This window comes from Passer domesticus, chromosome 9, assembly GCF_036417665.1.
Source record: "Passer domesticus isolate bPasDom1 chromosome 9, bPasDom1.hap1, whole genome shotgun sequence".
NCBI classification, from domain to species: domain Eukaryota; kingdom Metazoa; phylum Chordata; class Aves; order Passeriformes; family Passeridae; genus Passer; species Passer domesticus.
The window spans coordinates 38,806,768-38,822,795 of NC_087482.1; the positions used below are offsets into that span (position 1 = coordinate 38,806,768).

General features: G+C 41.8%; 1 protein-coding gene across 2 annotated transcripts in view; it reads left to right on the forward strand.

The window, feature by feature from the left end:
* PTPRG (protein tyrosine phosphatase receptor type G) overlaps window positions 1–16,028 on the forward strand; it is a 391,280-nt gene that overhangs the window by 2,209 nt on the left and 373,043 nt on the right. The window contains exon 1 of one of the 2 annotated variants that reach the window (XM_064432900.1): window positions 8,038–8,121. The exons of the other annotated variant lie outside the window; for it this stretch is intronic. The gene's annotated coding sequence lies outside the window, so the exon portion shown is untranslated. Of the gene's footprint in view, window positions 1–8,037; window positions 8,122–16,028 lie in introns of those variants that run through there. 2 annotated transcript variants of the gene reach the window in all.

A 16,028-nucleotide genomic window follows, 5' to 3' on the forward strand; every position in this document is an offset into this window, starting at 1 on the left:
CCCATCCCATTCCTTCCAGCAGCTTCTCACATGGTAAAATGATTTGAAGCAAAAAGAAACTAAGTTGGGGAGAGGGTTAATACCTCTGCAGCTTTTGACGAAACATTTATCTTCTTTGTATTGATTTCTTCTCAATTTCAGCCCTTGGAGTGATGCTTTTCTCTCTGGTTCTGATATATATTGTATAGTAATTACATCTAGAAGGCAGGCTCCAGGAATGCTGCAGGAAAACAAGCCCTGATGTTGGTTTAATATGACAGTATTGTATGACTTGCTGATTTAGATCAGCGGCGTTTGAACCAGATAATATTTGCATTATGGTTCGAATATGAAGATGGATGCAAGCAGAGGCTAGCAGGACGCTTGCAGAGTGTTGGTAAACTCTTTAATGCCAGAAGCCATAAAACAGCTGTGTAATACTCGGGAATGTTTCAGGGCTGTTCGTTCCTAAAGGTTTGCCTGGAAAGCAAACTATTTTCCAGAAAGGCTTTCATGCCTTTAGTTTTTTACAGAGCTACCATGTTCGACCTCGGTGCTCGCCGGCTCCCGTGAGCTTTCCTCTGAAGAGCAGCAGTAGCTGCTGTGCGTGCAGCGAGGGCTGAGCGAAACATCCCGATGAACGGGGAGCCTCCGACTCTGATCCCGCACTTCAGAGATGCCCGAGGCAGGGAAGCTGCAGGGAGGATCTCTGTGGGCTATAACAGGACATTGGTGCTGACAACATCCAATGGCAAATCATCGGAATTTGTGTTGGCAGGGAATCCCGGCCGGATATTAACCATTTAGTATCTACCATAAATGCTTCTGTACCTTTTCAAAGCGTTTTCTAGAGAGGTTTAAAGAAGTAAGGTATTTGTCTGCTTGGTTTTAATTTGTAAGCATCATTCTTCCCTCTGTTTCATATCTAGCTCCCTTTAAATGGAAGAGAGGTCACTACTTGTTTTCTCCCCTGCAAATCACTTTACTTTGTGAGGAAACATAAAAGCTATTCTTTTCTTTGTCCAGTAACAATAAATGAACCATGTAGAAAATAAAGTCTTTGCAGTATTTCTTTGTTAGTAGTGTTGTAATAGGGCTTCACTGTTTAAGTAGGTATTTTTGTTGTTGTTCCTTTGGTTGCAGTGAGAGAAAGGAGTCACTCTGGCAAAAAAAATATGTGGGTAAGGTTTTCCTCTTTCTGAACTGTTTAGTGCATTGCTTTGTGGGCTTGTCACTGGTAATTGCATTGGTTAATAAATCAAACCAAGGCAAGGTAAGAGATGTTGTTTGCATGGGGTCTGTTTGCTTATAAATCTAAATTCACAGTACCAAACATCAGTAAGATGTAAATATTAACATTAAGGTGATATCCTTACTATCTGATTTCTTGGTTCTTTGCCAAGAGAGAGTAAATTTTTTTTTGTGAAAGAAAAGGTACACATTTGTGCAGTTTTTAGCTCTTCTTTGACATTCCTGTCATCTAAGAAATGACAATTGCTACATTTTCTTAGGCTAGATGCATACATAAAAGTGATTTTCTTGAGTCTAGATTAGCTCTTTGGTAATGAATCAAATTGTTGCTAACCTGGTAACTGCCTAAATGGGGTTTTGGATTTTGAGTCTTCACAGATCTGAGCTGAGAGTTAATTTTGCATGTAACTGTCTTCTGCTTGGAGGAAAAATTACACTGTGAGCTGTGCCTTATGAACTAAGTAAATACTACTTCAGATATTTCTAAAGGCACAGAGAAGACTGGCTTTGTCTAGTGAAGATTTTACAGAGGAAGGTGCATTGTGCACGTAGAGAAATACGGAATGTACAGGAGAGGGCCCTCCAAGACTTTATTTAGTCCTGTGGCTTTTATGAAGATGACACTTCGTACATTTTAATTATCCCTTATTTTCAGCGCTGTTTCAAAATATGTTACAGGAAGTTGCTAATGGAGTCCTTGCAGATAAAGGCAGTCAAGTGAGCCTTCCCAGGCTGCAAGAGCTGAGCTTGTGATTTGCTTCCTGGGGGGGAACTCCAGGGAGAGCTTTGCTGTCCCTTAGCAGGCTTGTGGCTAGCGGGGCCTGGACCCAGCTTGCAAAAGTCTTCAAGCAGTCACAGGAGCTGTCTGTGCTAGCAGCCAGAGGAGGAGCTTCCTAAAGTTGGGAGGGAGGAAGAGGCATCACAGAAGGAAAGGATTTTAGTACATTCAAGAAAAAGAAAGCACAATTTGTGGGTAACTGGAATTCCCTCAGCCATATTGCAATATCTACAAAGCCCATATCCAGGCTGAGGATGTTGCTCTGCTTGGAAGAACAAGGAGGATTTTTTGCCTGTGTGTATGAGTTAGGATTTCTTATATTGCTCTCTTATCCCCTATACCCTCTCTTTTTTTGTCTAGGAAAGGAGGATGTGAGGGGTTCTGATCCTGTTCAGAAAAGGGATGTCTTAGAGCAGTGATGGACTTCTGTGAGTCAAGCAGAGATGTTGTATCCTTCACCTGTCCCACCTGCATCCACACTGGAAATCTTTGTGGGACAAATAGCTCCTGCTTGGTTCCATTTAAAAAAATCACTGGAAATCACCTATAAATTCAGCAGGGTGATGGTTCCACTCCCAGGTTCTGGGTCTTTGCAGGGACAAGTGTTGGCTGTACTGTTATCAAGTTCTGTAAGTTTAATAGTTGGAATTTGTTTCCAATTACAGAAAAGACAGCTAACAGCTCTATCCATCTTATAATCAGTGCTCAAGGACTAACATACTTACAGTTTTCTGAAATAAATGTTATTAAAGTTGACTCTAATTTAAATGTTCAAGTTTCATGGTTAAATTAAGGAATGACTTCAAACTATTAATCTCAACTGTCCTTGGAAAAAAGTGCTAATCATTCGGTTGCTGCTTTTTAGCAGCCAAATGAACATGTGGCATGATGTGCTCTGAAGCCTAAGGGTCTAGTAATAACACTGCACTTCAGCTAATATATAACTTTAATCAGAGAAATTACTAAAAAATGAGCCTAATTTCTGTTAGCCCAAGTTATTGTGCTTCCAATTTTATAGAGTTGCTCCTGTGTGTTTATGAAATTGTGATTATTTTATGTTTATGTGCCATGCTACCTTAAGTTTAATTCTAAATAATTCTTAAGTATTTTAGGAAGTGGAAGCTTATCAGACAAATGTTTTTAAAAATATGGAGTCAGCTGAGGATTTAGCTATGCACCATATGGGTTAATTTATGGTTTATATATTCCTTCTGGGGACTGCTTGCTGCTTTAGGTGTCTAAATGTCTTTATCAAGTTTTCCCTTCTTCATGAGGTAAACTCATGTCAGTGTTTCCTCCAAGTGAAAATTGTGGATCTGCATCTTCTTGCACAGGTTGATGGGAACATAACTTCACAGATTGCCAGGTACAGCCCAATTCCTCCAGGGAGTATCAATTTTGTGATCACCGGTATGGGTTGGAAGCAAAGCAGAGAAGGAGGATGTGCATTAATGCACTCTTTCATCCTAAGCAAAAGAACCTGGGGTGTGGCCAACTGAAGGTGCCCAACTAGAGAATAACTTTTGATGAAAGCAACTAGTTTTCACATTTGTGTGTCCATAAACATTTAGAGAAAAAAGAAAAGCACAGAAAAATGATCCTTGAGTGCTGAATAATAACTTTTCCATTACTCAGTGTCTTGCCCTGATGATCATGTTATCTGTTTTGCAGGGTACAGATTCCTTGCCCCAGGGCAAGTCAAAATTGTTTTTTTCATTTCTGTGGTGCTAACAGTTCCTCCAGTGCTCCACTGTGATCACAGCCCACTTCAGTGAGGACAAGTGTCCTTTTGAATGAATCTGGGCTGCACTGGTTGTGTCTCCAAATGCTTGCATTTCAATGTGCACTCATCTTCTTGAGGCACAGCTGCCAGGACACAGCAGATTCCAGCTTTATGCCTTGAGCTGTCACATATTTGTGGCCTAAGCAGAATCTCTTCCCACCCTCAAAGTGAACAGATGAATTAGGGAGCAGATTGCAAGCACAGCAATGATGCTGCTGAGATACTCCATGGATATTGCTGTTCTTGTCTCATTTTTCCTTTCCCCAGATATTACTGCTGGGAAGCTGGAGGAAACAGTGGTGGGAATAAACTCCCAGCTTTGGAGGAGGAGGAGGAGTGAAGGCATAAGGCAGTAAGGGAGCTCAGGAGTTCATGCAGTCACTATTTTGCTACACTGAATGGCTCACTTTACAGCAATTTGAATTAGTATTCAAGTGAACTATGGTTCAAGTAAATCAGTTGCTGTATGGCCTTTTGTTTTTTTTTTCATGTGGTTTTGTTATGCATCTCCAAGTTTGCTTGGGAGTTGAAGTACTAGTGCTCTTAATTATCAAGTCATTTGAATAATGATGAACAATTTTCTAGAACTTAAAACATGTCTGCATCATGCACCTGCCAGCAGTACTGGCACATGAAATCTCAATTGATGTGGGTGTTGCAGTTTTTCTATGCATAAATGCTGCAGTGATGCCCGATAGATGTTTATCCTGTCCAGTGCCTGCTTTGTGGGACTTTGCATTCATAGTGTGGGGACCTTTCTAAAGAAAATATAGGGGTTTTGAGACTTGGCTTAGGAAAGCTCCTTTGAAAAATCCTTTTCTCTGCTTGCAGCAATGTAATGAATGAAACCTTGAGCCCTGAAGAGCTGCAGTGGTATTTAGGAGCAAAATGCAGGATGTTATTTGGTCTTGTGGCAGCTGCTTTGTTCTTTTTTTGAAATAAAATGTGCCTGTCTCTCTGACAGAGTGCTGTTAAAAGTTCTGTTGGGAGTCAATTTATTCTGCTGACAGGGAAGGAAAGCTATCTGATAACTTCTTGCAGGCAAAGTGAAGACTTGTTCAGTTTTCCCACACCTCACTCTTTCCATCTTCTGTCCTTGCAGGAGGCTTGCAAGAGACATAGAAATGCTATCATACTTGGTTTAACCAAAGCAGTGCCTTGCCCTTGTCTTGCTCCTATAAAAATATCTACTTGGATTATTGTTTTTTAACAGTCTGAAGTCTTAGACCTGGAGTTCCTTGGAGAGGTTGTCAGCCTGGGTGATGACCAATGTTGGTTGTCCCAGAATGGAAGAGGACTTGAGTGTAACAAGAGGTGAACACTGAATATGCAGGATATGATGGCAACATTGTGCCAATGCACTGTAAAAGTAACTTTTCCAGAGCTAAATAAAAACAGTTCTGTCCTGACCGTGTTGATGTCTTCAACTGAAAGCAAATGACTTTGTTTTGCTCTGTACATTTCTTTGCAACAAGAATGTCCCTAAAGTAACTCCCATCACTGAGAACCACTTTCTGCCTTTGTTTGGTGCGCTCAGAAATGCTTCCCTGAATAATCTTGTTTCTCTTTCCCCACCTCCCCTCTCCCCTTCTGGATTTTACAATAATTTGGTTTGTATCTTAGGAGGTGGTGAAGTTTGTGATGCATGCCTCAAAATAAATAGGTTTTGACAAAGAGCTTTTTAGGGCAAGTTTAGTGAATTTTTTTTCTTAGACATATGTTTCTATTAAACCTCTATTTAGTGGCCTCAGCTTGTGAGGCTTGTGTCCGGCCATCCCTCCCCATTCCCAACCTGTGGAAACAATAAAGATGCCTAGTAACTTTGAAATAATTAAGTGCAGATCTACATTGCTATCAAAATTGAGTTTAAGGATTAAATTTTTATAGACTTTCATTGGCATTTAGATTACTAAGGTGCTTTTAGACTTCTGGAGATTATGGTATAGATTTACTGCAGTCAAAGTAGAAATGAGGGATTGTGCTTAGTGTCTGTCTCTTAAACATTGCATCCATTCACTGGATAGGCAGAGAGAACCAGGTGAAAGTCTCTTCTTGTTGGCCTCCATTGTACTTGTAGGTAGTTGGCTTATTATTGTTACACTGCAGTAGCCTGTGTATTTTGTATTTAAATCCATGCTTAAAATGCAACTAAAATTTGCCTGTTGACAGCAGTTGCATCATATTTTAATTGGTGAGAAGTGCTAATGGAGTGTTCAGGTTCTAAAATTAGTTGTTTATTTTTCCTTCTTTGCCCAAGGGTTTTGCATCAGATTATATGGTTTCTGTATAACTGTTTGTGTTCTGAAGTGACACCTTTGTACAGTTTTAGCTATTTAAGTAAGTGTTAAAAGTTTGTGCTCAGTGACAGCAGTTTCAGAAACTGTGACTTTTAAATTGTCTCTTACTACATTGTTTATGCATTGCAAAGCGCTTCCCTCCTGTTTACTGTGAATTAATTCATTGTTATATTTGCAAACTGGGGGTGCAGAATGTGCAAGTTCTGTCATTTCTTCTCTTGGGGCAATGGCAGAGCCTCAGCTGCTGCACACCATCATGGCACGACTGCTGTGGCAGCTTTCACCGGGGAGGATTTGTCCCATAACCCTCATCATGACATTATTCTGAAATACAACTGTGCTTGTTATTGTCAATATTCCCTTTGGGTGGCCTTGTGTCAGAGGGGTGCTGTTTTAATACTGTCTTTATCCTTCTCTGAAAGTTTTTCTTTTACTGTGTGGTGAAATGCAAAACTACATCCTAGTATGAGTCTGCCTGTGGTGAGGCAGAGATGTCCCATCTATCCATTAAAATTCTGGCTTTCTGGAGGATGCTTTATCATATGTATCAGTCCTTGGAATTGTTTGGTGCCCATTTTGAAATTATCCCAAACTTCTTTCTGTGAAAAAAGTTGTTACCAAAATAAATAAGCCACCAAAAAAGTGGTGCTTGAGCTACTGAATATCAGGCTATGAATATACAACTACTTTAGCAACTGTCTCTTGTCTGTTTCACTTTTCTCTACTAGTTTAAAGAGCCCTCTGATATTTTGTTACCATGAGAGTACTTCCACAAGAGGATAAAACCATGTTACAATGTCCTGATTAACCCAGTGACCTGAGCCTCACAAACCCTTTGTCATGAGATTTTTATCCAGTCCTTGAATAATTTTTGTAAGAGTATTTGGGGGTTTTTTGCTTTTCTCTAGGTTTTTTTCTTCTTCTTTAGAAAGGTGCACACCAGAACTGAACACTGGTCTTGTTCATATTATGTATGTGCAATGCTTTTGCTCTTTCTGTTTGTCCAGGGATTTTCAGTGGCCTATTTTTCTGGCACAGCAAGGAGGCTCAGGTTGATTGTTTGCCTAGTATGACTTCTAGATCATTATTGGAGACAGTGCTGAACAAAATACTCTGCTGTTCAGTGGATGTGGCCTGGATCACTGATTCTTAGCGTTTCTAACTTTATTTTCATAAGCTCTTCAAATTAATTTTCTTACCCCTTTTTATTTTTTTTTAATGTGGCTTCAATGCTGCTATAATGGGGATTTTAGAAATAGAAAGAAAAGCTTAAGTCCTCTGCAGTCTTAGTGTCTCAGATATTTTCTGCTGGTTTTGTTTGTTTCCTTTTTAAGCCAAACAGTTTTAAGGGAGTAGCAATCCGTGCATCCCCTAGCAGTCCAGGTGACGTGGAGCTATCTAAGGATGGTAACTCAGGCTTTGACTTCTGTCAGTTGTGGTACACTGAAGGTTTCACACAGCTCCAGACCTGCCTGTGACCTCCTGGCCACACTTATCCCCCTGGAGTGCTGACCCAAGACGAGCTCCATCAGACACCTGGAGTGTGTGTTGCAGTGTGGTGCAATCCCAAGGAGCAGTGCATTTCCCTGGAAATGGGGGAGGCTTTGCTGTCCATACCCTCAACCTGGTACTGTTCATGGTGCTGCTGGTTTTGGTAGAAAGTGTTTCTTTTCCTCCTCTGCTGGAAGTGGGTGGGGGGACTGGATGTTGTGGGGTTTGCAAGATTTTAGATCTGCTCTGTGGCTGTGATCCTGTGCCCATTAGGGTGGCTGTAGGGACACGGTTTGGGGTCACTGGGAGTGGGGCTGGCCCAGCCTCATCCCCAGTGGGCACAGCTGTGAGCAGCATTACAGCAATGAGCCATGGAGTGCCCAGGGGCACTGCCCAACCACCAAAGGCAGCAGAGGGCACACAGGTGCAGTGCATGAACGTGAGGGGTATAAAAGGCTGAGCTAAAGAACATGAGGGGCAGATGCTTGCAGCCTTCTGAAGTGATTTGTGTTACTCTGTATGGCTTGAAGCCTTCTGATGAGGTATGGTGTTACTGTGTTTGGGGGAATGCTTAAAGCTTTCTGAAATTGTGTGGTGATACTCTGTGTATTGTGGCCATCTCAGCTGTGACAGGTGACCTCCCTTGGATGCTTTTATTGTGTCTGATTAGCATCATGTATCAAATAGTGAAAAAAACAGTCCATTCTCAGCTGATGTTATCTTGGAAGAGCCTGGGGTATGCAAAGAAAGTGGAGAGATATTTATGACAAAAAGAGAGAGGGAGTCCTGCCTTCCAAATATAGGAACCTTCACAAAAAAACAGAGAAAACCTGATGTGTACCTACCAGGTAATGTTGGCTCAGGTTCTGGTGTGCTGAAAGGATCATAAATCATGCTTGATTGATCCTGATGCTCTGGTGTGCTTCAGGCAGGCCCTGGCAGTGCGTGCTGTCTGGAGAGCAGAGAAGAGTGACCAGGCATTTTGCCAGGAAGGTTTTAATTAGCCTTTAACACGATGGGCTGGATGGCCATCACCAAAAGGCCCTTGTAGTGCTGTTCTGTGCTGCACACACCCTTCCCATGCACCCTGAGCCCTGCTCTGTGTCTGTGCTGGCTCTGGGGGCTGGAGGGCAGTGGATCAGAGCTGGTGCAGGCTCCTGTGTAGGGATGGGCAGCGTGGTGCTGATTCTGGGACTTGCTGGAGCGTGAAGCCTCTGAGTAATGGTAATGGGAACGTATTTCAATTTGTAACCCATTCTCCTGTATCAAGATTGGACTACTTCTATTCTGTTCCACATGTGCATCACTTGGGGAAACATGCTGATAGTACTAAACATTTAATTGCTTCTCTTGATTTTATTTGTAAATTAGAATCTAGAGGATCTGTAAGGAAAAAAAAAACCCCAGAGCTTAATTGGACAACATTTTAGAGTTGCTAAAGGAAAGAGAATGTAGCTCTCCAGCTTTTGGAGCTGAGACAAATGAAAACTTATTTATTGATCCATACATATGATATCATATTTTAACTACTGTCTAAACTGGGGGTCATCTCTATACTCGATTGCTTAAGAATCTGTCTATCTTATCACATCTTGTACTCATTTATAGTTGTTTCCATTTCTGGCTTTGTTGCAGAGACAGCTAGTGTTTCAACCTAAATTAAAATCAATAAGAAGCAATTTCGTTTGTTTTTTAACTACTAGAGCAGACTTTTTTTTTTAAGTGAGTCTCTGTATGTTCAACTAAGTCACTTGGTTCTTTCTGTCAAGATAATTGCCAGGCCTCATTAATTCCTAATTTTTGCATATGTAGGAATTGGTTTATTTTCCAATGTACCTAACAAAATGTCAAATATGATTTAAAAATAAGCACTTACGCTAAGTCATCACTGAGAAATAAATGAAGTAAAAAATACTTGGCAGTTTGAAGTAGTTTAAAAATATCTTGGGGGCTGCAGTGAATGCTGAGACCCTGGAGTCCTGCACTGGCAAGGTAGCTCAGGCTTTCCCTGGCACATTTGGGCAGTGATCTGCAGGGATGACTTCCAGTGGAAAAAGCAGAGTCTGGGTCTCTGTGTTTTCAGTCTTTGGCCAGGATATTTCTGCGTTATGCCAATTCATGTAAGAAGCTGTTGTGTTGTCAGCTGGCTTTTACCCCACAGCCAGCAGATTGCCAGCAATAACAATTACCCTGAGTCCAATTCAACATGGAATTCACAGTGCAGCAGTGCTGGGGCTTCCCAGGTAAGGCAATGGTGAGCCATCATGTAATGTTAGAGAAAATACCTGAAGGCTGTGCTCTGATGAAATGTCCAAAACGGGAAGTGTTGCTGCTCTTGGGAGTTGATCACAGGGTGATCAGGGTGACAAGGAAATCATCCTTGGTGGTTTGCTGGAAAGGTGAATGCCTGTATTTTTGTCAGGTGGTTCTTTGGGTTGCTGTGATCTTGCTCAAAGCTTCTTGTAATTTAAGAAATGTTGAAGAATTCCTGGAATGCTTAATTCTGAATGCAAGAACCTTTTGCTTGGTCTAAATCTCATTTCCTGTTTGACCTTCTTTTGAAGTGCCTAAGTGTCATGAGATACCTGTTAGTTTAATTTCTTGGGTTCATTTTTCTCTCACCTTTTCTTTTCCTTCCACTTGCTTTGATTTAGGTATGTTCATGAGATAAGGAAGAGGGCAAACCAAGGGCAAAAAAGGCAGATCTGGCTACCTTGGTAATCAAGGTAAGAGCCTGTTCTCTTAACAGCTGAAGTAGTGTTTTGTAGGAACAAAACATAATTAGTAACTAGATGACATGATGAAGAGCACATCTCCTTAACCCTTGGATGCAGCATAGGAGTTGTGTGTGGTTTTCTTGAATTTGGTAACAAAACAGCAACAGCTAATTAGTTAACCAATAACTTAAAACCACACAGCAATTCACATTTATGTGCCAAGAAACCAGCTGAGTTTAAAAATCCATAAGCACACCCGGGATCCAGGGATGTAAGGTACAAGTGACTTGTCCACACACCAGTGACACCTACCTTAAGTGAATCCCAAGCCATGGCTCAGTGTACAGAGTAATACATCACAGCACAAACAGATGCTCTGCCAAAAAGGTAATTAATACTTCATGTCAAGCACTATCTGCATGTACTGTTTTCCTTATTTCATGCTATTAAGCAGTGTGACCTTTTCTCTTTCAACAATTAGTTTCCAAGGTGAAAACCAACTTAGGAAGAAAATGAACTTTTTTCATTGGCTCTGAGGAGTGTTATAATTTCACAGTAGTCTTGATTACACCTTCACACTGTATGGTTTTGACTTCTGTCTAGATCAATGACTCTTCATTCCTGCAGTTTGAGATTGCATTCCCTTCGCCTCTGTATTTTGGAGACACAATCAGGCATTTTGGGTGCAGAGGCAGATGAGGTTTGTGAGATGCTCACTGTCAATGAGTAACAACTCTAACTTGTCTCATTTGCACCCTATTAGTAACAAGTTCACTTGCTAAAAAGCTGAAGAGCAGGGCAGAATTATTGATGTGCCTGACAGTTGTGCTTTCAGTTGAACTGAGGCTTTGAGTACTTCATTTGTATAATGAAGCAGTGCTCTTTCTTTGCAAAACCAGGTGTTTCTAAACTATGTACATTATGAGACATAGGCCTTACAGTTTGATTTTTACAGTCTCTGCTTCTGATTTGCCTTTTTGCTTCTCTTTGTGTAGTAAAGGCCATTCTGGAGTTTGCTACTTTCAGCTGGATTCCTTGGACATTGTGTTGAAGCATGTGGGCCTTACTGAAAGGGTTTTTTTCTTGGTGAGGTGGACATGACATACATGGTTTCTGTGAACACATTTCCAGTGGCTGGCTGGGGCATGCAGTACTGGGTGAAATAAAGGACCAAAGCCAGGGGTAGTGTCCTGTCTGCTCTGGAAAGCTGATGAACTATCCAGTGCTTCCCTTGGCGCCTTTCATTGACTTTTGTTGTGATTGATACAAGCAGCATCAGCAAAAACTGGAGCTTCCTGCCTGCCCTTGCTGTCTGTAGACACGTGCTCTGTGAGAGGCCTGCTCACTGTTTGTGTTTTATGATGTGACTCTGCTGTCCTGCCTGCCAGGATGACACTGCAGTGGTGCCAAGGTGGCTGTGAAGGAACTGATGCTGTGGGTTTGGATATGTAACCAAAAAGAGCTCCAGAGACCTTTCAGCTGGACTTTTAAGGATAATGCAGTATTAATGTCTTGACTATTTGCAGCATCTCATAGAAATACCTTAGGCTGAAGAATTGTATATTATTCAGAACTACCAACAACTTCAGAGAGCTGCTTTGCTAATTTTTTTTCCTTTCATTCTTGTCAGTCTTCCACTAATGGCTTGCTCTGATGGTCCTGCTCTGTGGTTCTGATTGTTTGCCATGTGGGTTCCTGAGTTGTTCTCCTTGGCTGCAAAACCAGCACCCAACAGGAGGTGCAGTGCTGCCTTCCTGAGCACTGAGCTGGCCTTGCTGTGGGCATTGGCCTCCCATCTGCAGGAACCCTCCCACTGGGAATGGGGGCTCCCTTCTTTGCCCTGTTCCTCCCTGGTGTAGTTGGGCATTTGCACTCAGCAGGGTTTGCTGTCCAGCCCTTGGGTGGGCTGCAGGAGGAGTTTGGGTTCCTGGGTGCATGGCTGTGGGTAACTGTGTCATCCATCCCCCTGGAGCTGAGCAGCTGGAGCACTTTTCCAGACACCTGGACCTGATTTCTCAGGTGTTTATCATCTCTGGGAAGGAGGATGCTCTGATGCTCTTGGATCACTGTCTGATAACAGAATAGGTTTCTTCTATTAGTAAAGCAGTAGGTGGAATATGGAACAGAATAAATATTCAGCAGATACTGCAGTAGTAGAAGTGACTTTTCACTGGGGCTCATAATGTGTGTAGGAATCCATGATTAGAGACACCATCACATAATCAGTTTGGCTTTTTTTTTTTTAAAATAAGTGTAGTCCTGTCCAACCAAGTAACGAGGCTGTTTTTTAGGGCATGAAACCTCTTTGGTGTGTGATACTGAAGGCAGATGGCCTTGTGATTCCTTTGGCTGAGGTGTCTTTTGCTGTTACTTTTCTGTTGACTTTGAAGCCAGAATTGTAAGTGTCCAAATAAAAACTGGTAACCCCTGCTAATTTTGCACCAGGGTTGAAGTGGTGGGGAGAGGCTATATTACCTAGAAACAGGTAGCTAGTTACACAGGAGCATTGGTTTTGGTCTTGAAAAAAGTCCCCCTTCAGGCAGCGGAGATTTCTACCTTGAGTGTGATGGTGCAACATCAGATGAAATCTGACTGGGGAATGATTTATTGCAATGTTGACAAGAAAAAACTTATCTACCACAGGCTACATTGATAGAGGACAATGATATTTCATTGCAGTTTCTTCCCTGAAAAGCTACAGTGGCATTGATGTTTTATAGTTTACATGTTGCTTCATCAGTTTGGGCAGCTCGTGTCATGGAAGGGAAATGTGTGGAGATTGCTTGTTTTCAAACACTGATGCCTATGGACACGTTTTTTGCAATGAGGGAAAGCAGTGAAGAAACAAGCTATTTGGACAATCATGTTCACAGCCAGATTTCTCCCTTTTTCTGTCTAGGCTCTATTTTGCCAACTATACGTTTTCTTTAGTGTTTCAAGAAAAAGCAGTAGAAACGGTGGTAACAGAGTCTATGTAAAATATACACTGGTGTTCTAAAATCAGTTTAACGTGTATTTTAATCTCAACTTCAGCTGTATTTTTCTTTGTCACTCCTTTCCTAGTTCCTCTCTGTTTGGTGCCATCCCAGGGGTGTTTGTGAGGCCCAGAATTCTCACTGTGGAGTATGGGAGAATTCTGCAAGTGACAATATAAGGAAACTGCATGGCATAATATACCAGATCATAAGTGATTTGCTCAAGCATAAACAAGTTGAAAGGACCTGATGTTAATTTTGTGGAAAAAAAGTCTGAACTCTATCATGGTTATGGGAGACTTTGTACTGGAGGATCTTAGGCAGGATAGTTTCTGGTGTCCAGGTTTGAACCTTACTGTGAAGAAAGCACACCTTGAAGAGTGATGGGCTGTGTTGGCCCTGAAGATCTCAGTGTCTCCTGATGTTCCCATATCCCTGAGCAGGGCACCAGTGGACTGGGCTGGAGCTGTTCTTTGAGATGGTGAAGCTGAACAAACATGCTAAAATTACCTTCTTAAGTTGGCTTGTGTGTAACCAGCACCTCTCAGAACACAGTCTGCATTTCCATCAGTTCCAGGATGTTGAACCTGGTTGAATTGCTCTAGCTTTTATTTCTGGGGTTGGATCTGACAGCCACAGCACAGCTGAATGGGATACCCCATCCTTGCAGTGAAGACCAGTGTGAGCACCTCACACCTGTGACTGGCAAACTCTACTCCTCTGCTCTCTTGTTGACCAAAGTCACTCCTGTTCAGAAGCAATTAAATTTAATTAAACTTGAACTATTTGGACCATATTCTTCACAGTATACTCATAAAACAGAGTCTGTTCTGGCTCTTTATGTTCCTGTGTCTTGTGTGTTTGGATGAGAAGCTCTGAGTAGGTGGCTGAGCTTTTTCCCTCCCAGACTCTGGCTCAGCATGGTGCTGGCCAAGTGTTTGGTGGTGCTTTCAAGACTTGCTGCACAAGGATGAGCAGGTGTGTGCCCAGGTAAATGCAGCCCAGGCTGACTGACCCAGGATGGCTTCTCACTCTTCTGGCAAGGGAGGAGGTTAATTCTCTATGCTGCAGCTTGTTGTGCTTAGCTCAGCTGAGGTATCAAATAGCCAGACTTACTCCTGCTTTACCCTGTGTAAAGGCAGTGTGAGAGAGCAGCCAGGCCTTCTTGCCCTGGCAGTTGTACCTGCCTGATTTCTCTGCTTGGGAAGCAAGACAAGGAGAAGTTTGTTCTGCACAGCAACAGATTGAACTGAGTGGATCCCAGGTAGCTTGGAAGGACTCTGGTATCTTTGTGGGCAAGGTTTATCCTGCCAGCAGATGTCCTTAGGGGTCCCAATGTCTTAGAGTGCTGAGTATGAGTACACTGACAGTGAAGAAGGGAAAGTGTGTATTCTCCAGGGAGTCTTTTTTTGTTCCTTTTAATGGCTTGAATTCCTTTTGGATGCACCTGTCTTATCGGACCACGCTACACTTGAGAATAAAGGAGCCTTTCCTCTGTGTTATCTGAGGTTCTCTGACCAAGGGGATGCTACAGCTACACCTTCACCCTTTCAGCTTCTCTAAGGTTGGATGCAGCATGAATCTGGTTTGCTCTGGAGGTTCATAAACATGAAATCAGCATTGGTACTGAGCTGGTGGAATTTTTCTAAGAGGACGAATAGCAGTAGTCTTTCCATTTCTCTTTAATCAGATAACCTCTTCTGAGAGAGGCTGTGAGCTGGTAAACTGATATGCAGTGCCTGAGACAGATCAAAAATGATACAGCTGTGAATTACTGATTAGTTTCTGAAAAAGCAGTTCTTTGTGGTGTGTAGAATAAATTGTCTCTGTGTGATGGTATTGGGATGCTGTTGATCATGCAATAACCATCTTCACAAGGCTGAGTTTTCATTTTAAAAGGCCTCATTGTCTGTTAAATATTTGGGCATTCGTATTCCCCCAGAGTTGATCAACTATTTGAAATGCATTATCTCACAGTGCTGCCACAATTAAAGAATGGCATGCTCAGGTGAAAGGGTTTGTCTGTTTCATAGATTGGAGAGATATGCTCGGTGAAAATGAACATCCTCCCAAGGTTAAATTAGCTATTTAAAGCTCCTCCAATTACAATCTTGGATAGAAGGGTTTTTTTTTTTTTTAACATGGATAAGAGTTAGCAGAGGACAAATGACATAATTGGAGGGGGAGACCGAGACTTCATACGTGCTTTCTTCTGAAAGAGTGAGAGGGAATAGACAATGCCAGGGAACTGCCTCAGATCTTAGTCCTTCCTGGTTGCTGTTCTCTCAAGCAGTGTTTGCAGGTTGGGAAAGAAAGAAAAAAGAGTAATTGCTTGTGTAAAAATGTCCTGTGACTTCTCCCAGGTGTGCTATGTGGGGCTTGATGCTATCTGGCCTTTTTTACAAAAAAGTGACTCTCATATTGGGGTATATAAATGGTCTACTTTTGCTCACAAATAGCACAGGAGAATGTATTAGCTGCTGAGCTGAACTGACATATTCCTTTGTGCACAAGTTATAACAACTTAAATGAAAATTACACTCATAGAAAGAGAATGCACTCTGTTTAAATTAGATAAGGCGATTATGACAGAAAAAATCATTGAATAAAGAGGGTTTTAAACTAGCCACTGAAATAAATGCATGACTTCAAACTTTGTCCTGCCAGAATTTATTAATAAAACACAATGAGGCTTTTGGAATACAATGAAGACCTGTTCCTTTGAAGGTTACAGTGTAATTTGTGTAATTGTGTTTG